Source organism: Bombus fervidus, chromosome 3, assembly GCF_041682495.2.
Source record: "Bombus fervidus isolate BK054 chromosome 3, iyBomFerv1, whole genome shotgun sequence".
Lineage (NCBI taxonomy): Eukaryota > Metazoa > Arthropoda > Insecta > Hymenoptera > Apidae > Bombus > Bombus fervidus.
Window position 1 is genome coordinate 9,775,431 of NC_091519.1, and position 10,898 is coordinate 9,786,328.

The 10,898-nt window shown below is 34.0% G+C and overlaps 1 protein-coding gene across 2 annotated transcripts in view; it reads left to right on the forward strand.

Moving 5' to 3' along the window:
• Fax (failed axon connections) overlaps nucleotides 1–10,898 on the forward strand; it is a 51,367-nt gene that overhangs the window by 2,543 nt on the left and 37,926 nt on the right. The gene's annotated exons all lie outside the window — the stretch shown is intronic.

A 10,898-nucleotide genomic window follows, 5' to 3' on the forward strand; every position in this document is an offset into this window, starting at 1 on the left:
GTACATTAAGAACCGATTTCTCTCTCCATGTGCGATGTAGCTACCGTTTTCCATCGTAAAAATTGTATATCCGGCGCGAGAGTAAGGCAGCCGGATGACTGGCACACGCGATCGAAAAGCATGAAAATACATTTTCTCGCGAAAGAGGTGAAAGGCCCGGCGGCATGCATTCCTTTACGGACTTTTAAAACGGGTTTCAACGAGTCGCGTGGGGGGCGAGCCGGGGAAGCCTATTGGAGGGCTTCCAACTTGAACAGAGGCAAAAGTGCCCCCGTATGCGCCGCTGATCCTGCGCGTTTCTGTTTCCGAGGGGGGTGGAAAGGACGCGTAGCAGACTATTTCGCTTCCGAACATACGCACCAGAGATACTACTAACGATTATCGATGTGTTAGCGATACTAGGGGGCTTCTGAGGAATCACAATGTCTAATTTTTCGCTCTATAGATTTACAAGCGATTCACGATTCGTTCCTAGGGATTGGAATAATTTTTTATACAAATATATAAATCAGGAAATATATAACCTGTTATTACCGATACTGAAATCACCAGACTGGACAAAATGATCAATTCGTAATTTTTAGTTTTATAGATTTATAGGTAAGATTAGTTTATGTACTGATACAATTTAGTGATTTTTCTCAATTTTCACTATTTGATACTTTTTTTTCTTTACGAAATAGAAGATTTGAACAATTGAATACCTTTTCAGTTTAATCCATTTAATGTTGAAAATGTACCAAACAGGTTAGGTTAGGTTTCTTTGCGGGGTAAACAATTTTTTAAACGAAGAGAGTACTTTTATTTATTCAATTACGTTGTATAAATATTTAAATAAATCTATCGAAATCTAACCTAACCTATCTTGTTTAGTAAATTTTAACCGTTATAATAACAAAAAAGGTACGTTAGTTTCACCTACAATTGATTTCTTGTTTTAGTGGTAAAACGATTCTTTCAAAAAAAAAAAAAAAAGACTGAAGTTAAATAGAATTGGGAGGAGTTAGTAAACTGCTGTGCCAATTCTCCAGCAATGATTTCTTTTTACCGTCGTCATAAAATTGTTCTGTCGTATTTTTAGGCGACGTAATACTTACTCTTTCAGGATAGCGAATATCTTTCTGTACACAAAGAAAGATACGGAGATGGTGGTTTCTTATTGTTACTCTCGGGATAGCTGTGATATGTGATCAACTATCTTCGCGGCTGTTTACGCGCGTTTTTGTATCGATTTATTTATATCGTCGACGACGGTGATATTGGTCGCGGGTCACGAAGCAAACAATAAATAATCGGAATGTCTTATTACGGAACTTACATGTGGAACAAGTACATATCACGTTAGATAGTACTTCGTATTTTTTCTTATTCTAGTTGTATGAAATTTCGTTCAAGTAAGAAAGCAATATACTGCTCAAAACTGATCGATTTTAATTTTTAGAATATACATATACTTTTGTGTGTATACATATTTATTTTTATATTTGTCTTAAAATCAGCCTTACAGTAGGTATCGTATTCTATGAAATATATGGTACATTTTACAAACGGTACTTTCGTTTACTTGGTTGATATGGTAGAACTTTTCATATTAGCAATCGTATGTTGTTATCGTTGTATGATAATAATGTTGATCGATACATTGTAATACAATTTCAAGTGACAAACGAAAAATTTCCGTAGATGGTAAATGATATTGCGTGTAAATGTATATTACGTTTTTCGAGTGAGAATAATTTTTAGAAGATAGTTCATAGTAGCCCATCATATCTATCATTGCGATACTGATATAGACACAATGTATAATACGTACATTAACAAAACACGAGTAATTGTAACATCAATTTTTAAAATTATCAGACTGCAAATCTTTTTTAAATTATATATTAGAAATAACTTAAATATTATATATATATAAACTATATATAATATTCATTTTAAATAATAAAACAATATACGGTAGATCGTGTAATTCTTTTCGTTTGAATAATTTCCATAATTAATATAACATAAACAAAAAACTATTCGAATTTTTAATCTCGAAAATAATTAACGTATTTCATATTATTACAAAAAGCAATATTTTCTCTTGCAAATATACAGTAAACCGTCTCCCAATAACGGGAAACAAATTCTTCGCGTATTTAGTTTCGTGTTAAAGAAGGAAAGGATTCAGGAATTTTTCTGTAGCGTGTTTGGAACGAATGGAATTTCATTCTAGGGTGGTCGCCACTTTGGAAACACTTTTGGAAGTACCTCCATCTCCTTCTAACTGTTGCTAGAGCGGTGTTTTTCATCTGGCCGCCAGAATCGCAGGGGTCTTTTCACGACATCTGTTGAACATACAACGCTTTCCCCTGAAAAGGAACCACAGATACAGCTTGCACGGACCTTCTAAAACGTAGATTTTAGACATCCATATTTCTCTACCTAATTCTATACTCTCGTCTATTCTTCATGAATAAACCAGAGATACATGGCATCCAGATGTCATTGTTGCATAAAAGAAATGATATTATTATTATATTAGTATTAATAATATTATTACAATAGTATTATGAAATTTTACAAGACACAAATTACGAGTTACTAGTATTAAATGATAACTGGCACAGTTGTGTCAAAAGCAATATTTGTAATGTCTTTTTAATCAATTCTCATTTGTAATTTTTTTTTCTTCATCAAATTACATTATTTAATTTAGCGTAGTCGCGTTGCATCTGGAAAATAGAATTTGAAGAATTTCTTCAACATTCTTTTCGTTCTTAAAACTGTCTGTCTTAAAATTGCAAGCAACGAAGGTTTATAAGCTATAAATCATAACTCGTCAATTCTCTAAGTGTAATTTCGATAATTGATAAATTGTTCCGCAAAGAGTATGTAAAGTATGAAAATATACTTTGCAAATCTCAATTATCTCAAATTCGTGTTGGATGAATAAATATAGTATTGTTTCGTCTGGTCTTTTCGGATTGGCAGGGCTATTTTTAGACATCCTAATGGAGGATTGCGCTTTATGTAATTTATCAGTCGCAATTGTCAAGTGTTACTGACGCCTCCACTTCCGGTACCCGCTTCTGGATTCCCCGATCACAGCTCTTGATTTCATACGCATGCTCTGACTGAATCATAGTGGTAATTGTTGCATTAGTCACCTAATATAATGATATTTAACACCAAAACTACCAGAATAGGCAAAATAACCGATTCGGCATAATAAATTTCGTCCAGATTTTGTAAATTTATAAGAGTTGCATGCCTAACAATGTGAAACAAATTTTTGTGAAACATATAATTATTATATATATATATATAATAATTATTATTTAATATATATAACATCTCTTCTCATATAAGTATATTTGCCATCTTAATTTCTCTGATACAAATTTATGCTTAAAGACGAGTCAAATTAACTGATCTGTATTATTCATATTTTGTAACAAAATGCATTTTTAAGAATTTTAATGATTTAACACACTTATTAGAAATATGTTAAGAAAGAGATTATTGGGAATATTGTAAAAAGAGTTACATACAAATGCATAAATCATTTTTCATTACTATATGTGTATGTTTACCATTCTCTCTGTTATTAAAAATATGCACTACTATCTTCTAATATAAACGACTATTTCTTATTATGATATGCATGTATTTATCGTCTTCTTTATTAATAGGAACATTCCTTCCTAGTGTAATTTTCTACCTCTATAGAAAATTCTATCAATTAAAAGCTTCGATCTCCGCAAACAGAAATTAAATTAATCAATTCTTTGGTGGCTGCAATAGAACTTATTTAACTTCTTCGCGAAACTAAACGCTTCGAAGGGCTTAATTCCTGAACTGGATGAAGATGGGAAAATTGTATCTTGTTTGTTGGAATCTAGTCGGAAATCGCGGTGTGCAACGATTATAGATCGTATTCCCATCGAAAGAATCGTAGTAACTCGTCCGCAATGTATGGCTATCCGAATGGCAAAATGACAGAAGCGAAACAAAAGAGGTCACAGGTAATACGGAGGAAGTTCCTATTGAACTAATCATTACCAAGATAGGTATAAATAACGCGTGGAGTGACCGCGATCAATTGGCCAACTTGACCAATTTTGCACCGGCTATAAACGATGCCTGTAATTTCTAAGAAATGCTTTCTATCCTTACAGATTCTGTGATAAATACTATGCATCCCTATATTTGGTGTTAGATCACTACATTTGGAATAGTAATGCTGTTATTATTATGGTATACTGAACAACACTATTCCATTGTTTTCTATCTTCAGAAGAAATTGTCGCTTTCAATGGCAAACACTAAAAGAAAGCGTCGTTTTTCTCTTTTTTTCCCTTCATTCATATTTCTAAGATTTTTTAGATCCTTTATAACCCTGCTGTGATTTTCAAAATCTTATATTTCAATTTCGCGCTCGTTTTACCAAAGAAAAGAATTTTTAATTGAAGAAGATGTGTAAACGAACCAAATCGTGTATTCCATTACTAATTTCTTTTATTCGAGCTTGAGACGTTAATTAGGAAAATGCAATTCCGTCAAAAATGATAGAATGATTGCAACGGGATTGTTTCTTTTTTTCAATCTGGAATATTAACCATCATTGTTTATTGGAAACACAATTATAGCCTTGTTTAAGGCTACATAATTATGCCACAGAAATCGACGTCGCAGCCTCGGTTATTGTGCATTGTCTGTTAGTTATTCTCTTAGCCTGAAATTATATGGGGTGTGTCGTGTGAAGTATTACGAGCTGTTCTCTTGGTTACCGTGTTAAGATCAGTCGTGGAAAATACAGAATTGATATTTTGGGATTTCTCAACATCTTTATGGCGGCCTGAATGTGCTACACTGTACCTTTCATCCAGTTTTAGAAACCAGTCGAAAGAAGCCTTTTTCTCGTCATTTTTTAATTCCACAAATATTTGGATTTACGTCGCGAAATATTTATTTTAGAAACAAATAAAAATGTAAAAATGCCGGGCAGTATTAAAGATAATAACAACGGCCGAGTCTCTCCTTTCTCTCTGATTTTAGCTTTGTAAATATTTATCTTTACATCTCGAGATACCTATTTTAGGAACGAACGAAAAATCCAGATAGAAACTCTTAAATCGTCTTTGTATCGTATATACACACGCTATTGTATCAAGGATAAGAATAATATTTCTCGCACGTAGGTTCTCTTGTCTCTCGCTGATTTGAATAACAAATAAAGATTGTAAAAGATATCACATAATAAAACAGCAGGTTAATCATCGTTCCAGTGAGTTTTAACGAAAATTTACAATACAAAGGGCGACAAAAAGTTTGAAGAACAAGAGTTGTCTATTGTACGAACGTGTTTGTTACGAAGAGTGCTATGGTAAATGAATATTCATCGGAATATTGGAAGTCCTTGAAAGGATGCACGATTTGCATAGAGTTGCGAAATAAAAGAGAAGGAAAAGGCTACTTTCGAAGATGTGCAGAGAGACCTGGAGCAACGCTAATACGCGAATCTAGGTTATGAAAAAATCTGAAACAAGAATTCTCTGTTTCATATCTGCTTCTCACGCTTTCTTGGCAAGACGCGCTTTTCGGTGCGAAAGTTAGCGGGACACGGGAACGCGTGAAATTGTGCTAATTTATCTGTAGTGCCTTCTCTCCTTCTCTTCCTTTAGTTTTTTTTCCAGCCTTGTACGGTCATGTATGCCTTGTTATGCTGCATATTTTTTGATATATTATTAATATATATTAATATATATTGCAGTCTCTAACGATATATTTAAATGCCTGCTTTCCAGGAAACTGTTATATCATAAAGATGTTCGTTACATCGTTTGCTTGTTTGCTCTTTTCCTATATATCTCTCTGAATCTGAAAAGTTACCATTAGCATCGTTGAGACTGTGATTGCTATAGAAATAGCTTTGCTTTCTGATAATTTATTATGTGCTTTACTCTATTGGGCTTCTATCTATATATAATGTATTATTGTTAAAATTTGTAAGGTGGTACATTTAGTGTAATGTTCTTTTCCATTTATTAATTAAAAATTCCATACAGTCGTAGGTATTCTGATTCATAATTCCAATATGTAATTCTTTCATATGCATATGTATAGTTCTATTCTGAAATTTTACCATTATAAGCCATAAGGCGTAGAAATTACATATTTGTATCTTCATATCCCACAATCGTTCTATTACTATACTCCCCTGTATAAGAAGTTTGTAGCGTAATATTTTTACTGTCATCTCAGCAACGCTACGACCATTTGGTAGGGCGAGGAATGCAGTTCATAGCCTTATCTATAAACAGATTAAATTTCGCGAGTCTACGATAAGCCGTTCGCTTATGGCAACTTCTTTAGTATGCTCATGTTTCTTTCGGCCGACACACGTCCTGGAAACGTCTGGTGATCTTTTTAAAGATCGAACTCTCATTGGAGTCTCATTGCTTTTGAAGCGACAATTTTTAACCTAACTTAGTCTCTTTTCTCAAGGGATTATAACCTAACAAATCTCATAAATTTCCATTACAAAACTTGCAAATCGATCAGGAAAGATTCGACGGGATGTTCGACGAAGGTCGAAACAGGTAGGGCAACGAATCATGCGTGCGAACGACCGAAGAAAGAACGAGGAGGATAGAGGGAGAGAGAGAGACGCGCACGTAATGCGCATGTCCAACGAAGGTTTGTCGGGCCGAACCATTTGTGCTCGGCCAATCGATTGTTTCCGACGTTTCTCCAACACGCTAAACTCGTTTCCGGTCCGATTTACCCGCGACTAGTATCCGCGATACATACTGAGCACGAGAAGTCGACTACGAAAGCGATACATTATAATTGCATCGTACAGTCGCCCGTTAAACGGCCGATTGTAGCGGTGGTTTTATTGCCAGGAGTGGGGGTAGAGAGATGTTGGAGGGGAGAGAGTGGGGGGTTGTATCGGTTTCTTTTACAATAAGTAGAATACGGATTTTTATGTAACATCATACCTTTATGAATATAAGTAAAAAAGAAAAAAAAATAGAATTTTTAGTGGTTACAGAAAGTACACCAACTACATTTATTACTGTACTTGTATACTAATTAATGAGATCGAACATTCATATGATTACAAAGATTCGATACAATGGAAATAAAGCGTAAAATCAAATAAAAAGAACGCTTCATTGCAAATACTTTTTGCAGTCATTGTACAAATAACGATTTGTTTCATTTGGAGGGGTGTGAAGGCATTCGGCGTAAGTGAGGTTTCCGTGAAAAATGATTTACCCTGTAAAAATACCTTTTCGTTGGCGGAACTTTCAATCGACGGAACAGTTAAATAATTACGTTACAATAACTGAATTAATCAATGAATTGTAAAGAATAAATCGTTCCGTCGACAGAAAGTTTCGAGACGAAAGAGCGTAAATGAAAAGCTGACTTACACCGATTGGCTTCCGAGCCCTCCTCGTGTTAAATGTTATAACAGGTATTCTATTCTGAATATTTCATGTAGTTTTGCATATTATGCACAGCCTATGCTTCTCAACACATTTGAATTTCCTATGGACACATAAAAATTCGTAGTCTAGCAGTAAGCTTGTAAGTAACCACTTAATATTATATGAGGATCTCTCGGTGCTCCATCGAGCATAAGTATTATACTTTCATGACGGCGTAATGAGAGAAAGCAGATCTCGTTGCAAGGAACCCTGGTAAACTCGATCGAGGTCGCGCATCTCGGTTTAACGATCTCGTATATGTCTATCTTATGGCTTTTAGGAGAATCGATTAGAGCTTAAGAAGCTTGACGATGCTTTTAGATATTTAGGAAGATTCAAGCGTGTAACAGGTGGTTGTTGCTGTTAATCAAGGAATGATAGGGCAATGATGACTTTTTGTTCCTATGGTAGAATGTTCAAAGATGTGACAATCGAGTGGAGAACTTCTCCATGAACCGCAGGAACTAATAGATAATTAAAAATAAATAATAATTGGTAGATTCGAGGCATCGAGTCTTGCACTTGGACCAAAGAAATTGAATTTTAAATTCGTTTAATTTAAAATTAAAATTAATTAAATTAGATAAAAATAAAATTAATTTAATTAAATTAAAATAAGAATTAGTTAAATTCGAAATTTAGTTTTAAATTAAATTTAAAACAAAAAATGTCTAAATTAATAAATCGTTTGCAATTTTTCCATTTTACAAAATTCGATACTACTGCGGAATAAGAATAAAAGTCTTCTATTGTACAAAAATCAGTGCCGATGCTGGAATGACCATAGATCGTATATGATGATAGACGAGTAATAAACTACAATGTTGATTACGTGTACAAGTACAAAATAGAGCGAGAAGGAAAAATCGTCTGAAAAGTGGTACAAGGTTAAAAAGGAATTCGAACTCAATTTTCTAAGACAAGTTTCTCCTATCGAAGTTGAGATAACGTATCCATCGTTAATTGTAAATAAGAAGGTGTAGATGAAAAATAATAAATCAGACGCAAGTGGCAATGGCAACGGTGTTGCAATTGTTTAACGAGGAGACTGGTTCCAGAGGAAACAGTCCAAAAGATCTCCAGTTATGGCTTGGGCTGGGTCGGGATTTAACGAGCCATGGAATGAGCTGACTCATAGGAACTGCGGAGAACGCAGTTCACGAGGAAAAAACAAAAGTGGGCCTGGTATTTAGGTTGGGAGGAGTTATCAGCCATGGACACCTTTAGCGAAACTTTATTACATCGTCTAAGTGTTTCCGATTAAGCGACGTGCAGTTTGGTCGAGTGCTTAAATTGCATGATTGATCGGTCGCTTCGTATCGTTGTCTATCTATTTTGATACTGCAAATTATGGGACTGACCTTCGTGAATGGTTCAGACGTGGATCATTATCGAATATAAATGAACTTGATAAACGTGATACGTTGTAATTGAGATGAGTTTTATTTCATATAGCGTGCATTTATTAACTCGATTATATTTTCTATGTTCTCCAACGATGATAAAAAACGTAGATAGAATTTTTGTTCGGAGAATTACAAGAGGGGTAATATATTTCTTGAGATAGTGGAGTACTTGCAAAAAGTTTTCGAGAGGTTCTAGTTTAGAAGCTAATCGTGGCGTGTATGTTCTGTAACTTTGATGCTCTATGCTTTTACTATTATTATTTATACGTATACGAACGATTTGAGGGAAGTCTGCCAATTTACCTGTTAAAAATCATGAGAAGATATTATTGTGTGCAGCAATGTAGATTTGTAGAGTTATTATATACATGACCTTTATTTTCATACTCTTAGCCCTTTATTATTATTTTTATTAGTATTTTTATATACAAATGATTTGAGAAAAGAATCAGTTAATTCAGAAACGTATTTGTCGAAATAAAGAAGGAATATAGATATCTCGATACGTCTGAATTTTGTTTATAAGAATGTATAAGATAATAAGTACGATTATTCGCGATAGACGAGGAATATTTTAAAATTCCTATTCATTTTCTATGAAACATGAAACATGAACATTTCTATGTAACACGTTCTTGCCACGCGCTAGCCAAGTTTCCACATGGCATCGTGTATCTTAATCTTCACGTGCATTCTTAGAACTGTTCCTCCTTCGTAACCTGTATCTTAAAACAAATTCGGCTGTTCCGTTATATTTTCATCATCGTCACATTCGTAAATTCAGATTACATTTATTTATATCACATAATACATAAATATTATTTTAAGCGTAAGTAACAAACCGGTCTAAGATAACGTTTAGAAATCGATTAACATTCTATAAGATAAATAATTGATGAATTATGAATCCTATTCATAAGTGTTAGGTTTCTGACGATGGTTTATCAAATACGATAATTGATTGGAATTATCAGGAGAATGATTATTTAATTAGAATTATGTATTCGTGCGAGAACGTCGAAGGAATTTGCAAGTGTTACTTGCAAAATAATTGAGGAACTTGGTTAATTAGAAATTGTATATCAACGCCCTCCTTGTCATCATTTCTTAAGATCGTTTCGAAATGGGAGCATTTAACGTGGCCGCCTAATAAATTCGACCGCTAAATTATACACGTTGGAAACTGTTAGCAAAGCGTACTAAACTCAGCGTACTAAATTCTTGAGTTTCAGAGTTACTGAACTCGAAGTTCTTGGGTCCAGAAGTTCCGTAGTTAGAAAATCCAGAGCTCGTATATTAAAAAATATCGCTGGCTTCATTTATTTTCACTTCCACTGGTTTTTTCTTCGACCAGTTCTCAAGTAGTTGTAAATGCAGCTCAAAATCTGCAAATAATCCTGATAACCTTTTAAACGGTGCTTCATTTACGAAGAAGCGATAATCGAGACTTGTAGGTTCTTGTTTTGTAGTGACGTTAAAACACGATGATTATCGAAGCGGATGGCAACAGTTATAATCATTGTTTATTAAAACTCGTTATATTTATCTCTGAGCTGTGATAAATGTTGAATTCAGATTGTTCGAAATAGTTTGAAAAATTTGAGGAATTAAGTAAATTTCAAATCGTATTTTACCGAAATTTTCAATTTTCTACGTGTGTTCTAGTTTCTTGAAAATGGGTCGTTTGAATTGTTTAATATTTGGTCTCGTAGAATTTAAATTTCACCGTTTTTATCCTCTGAATTTATTTTGTATGAAACACAACATATATACACAACTATACATAAACAATGAGATCTTATTCGAGCAATAATCTAACGATAAGACAGTCTTGAACAATAATAGTCATCCTATTATTGTCGTATCGCGTGTGAAACGACAAGGAGCGTCTTGGAGTAATTTTCAAAGTTTGTTTCGTCGCATACGAGTTACACGAGCGTAGGCCAATGCCTGTGTTAATTTAGAAAACCGATTCGTGTTCTTGAAGTTTAGGATGTTCTCGAGA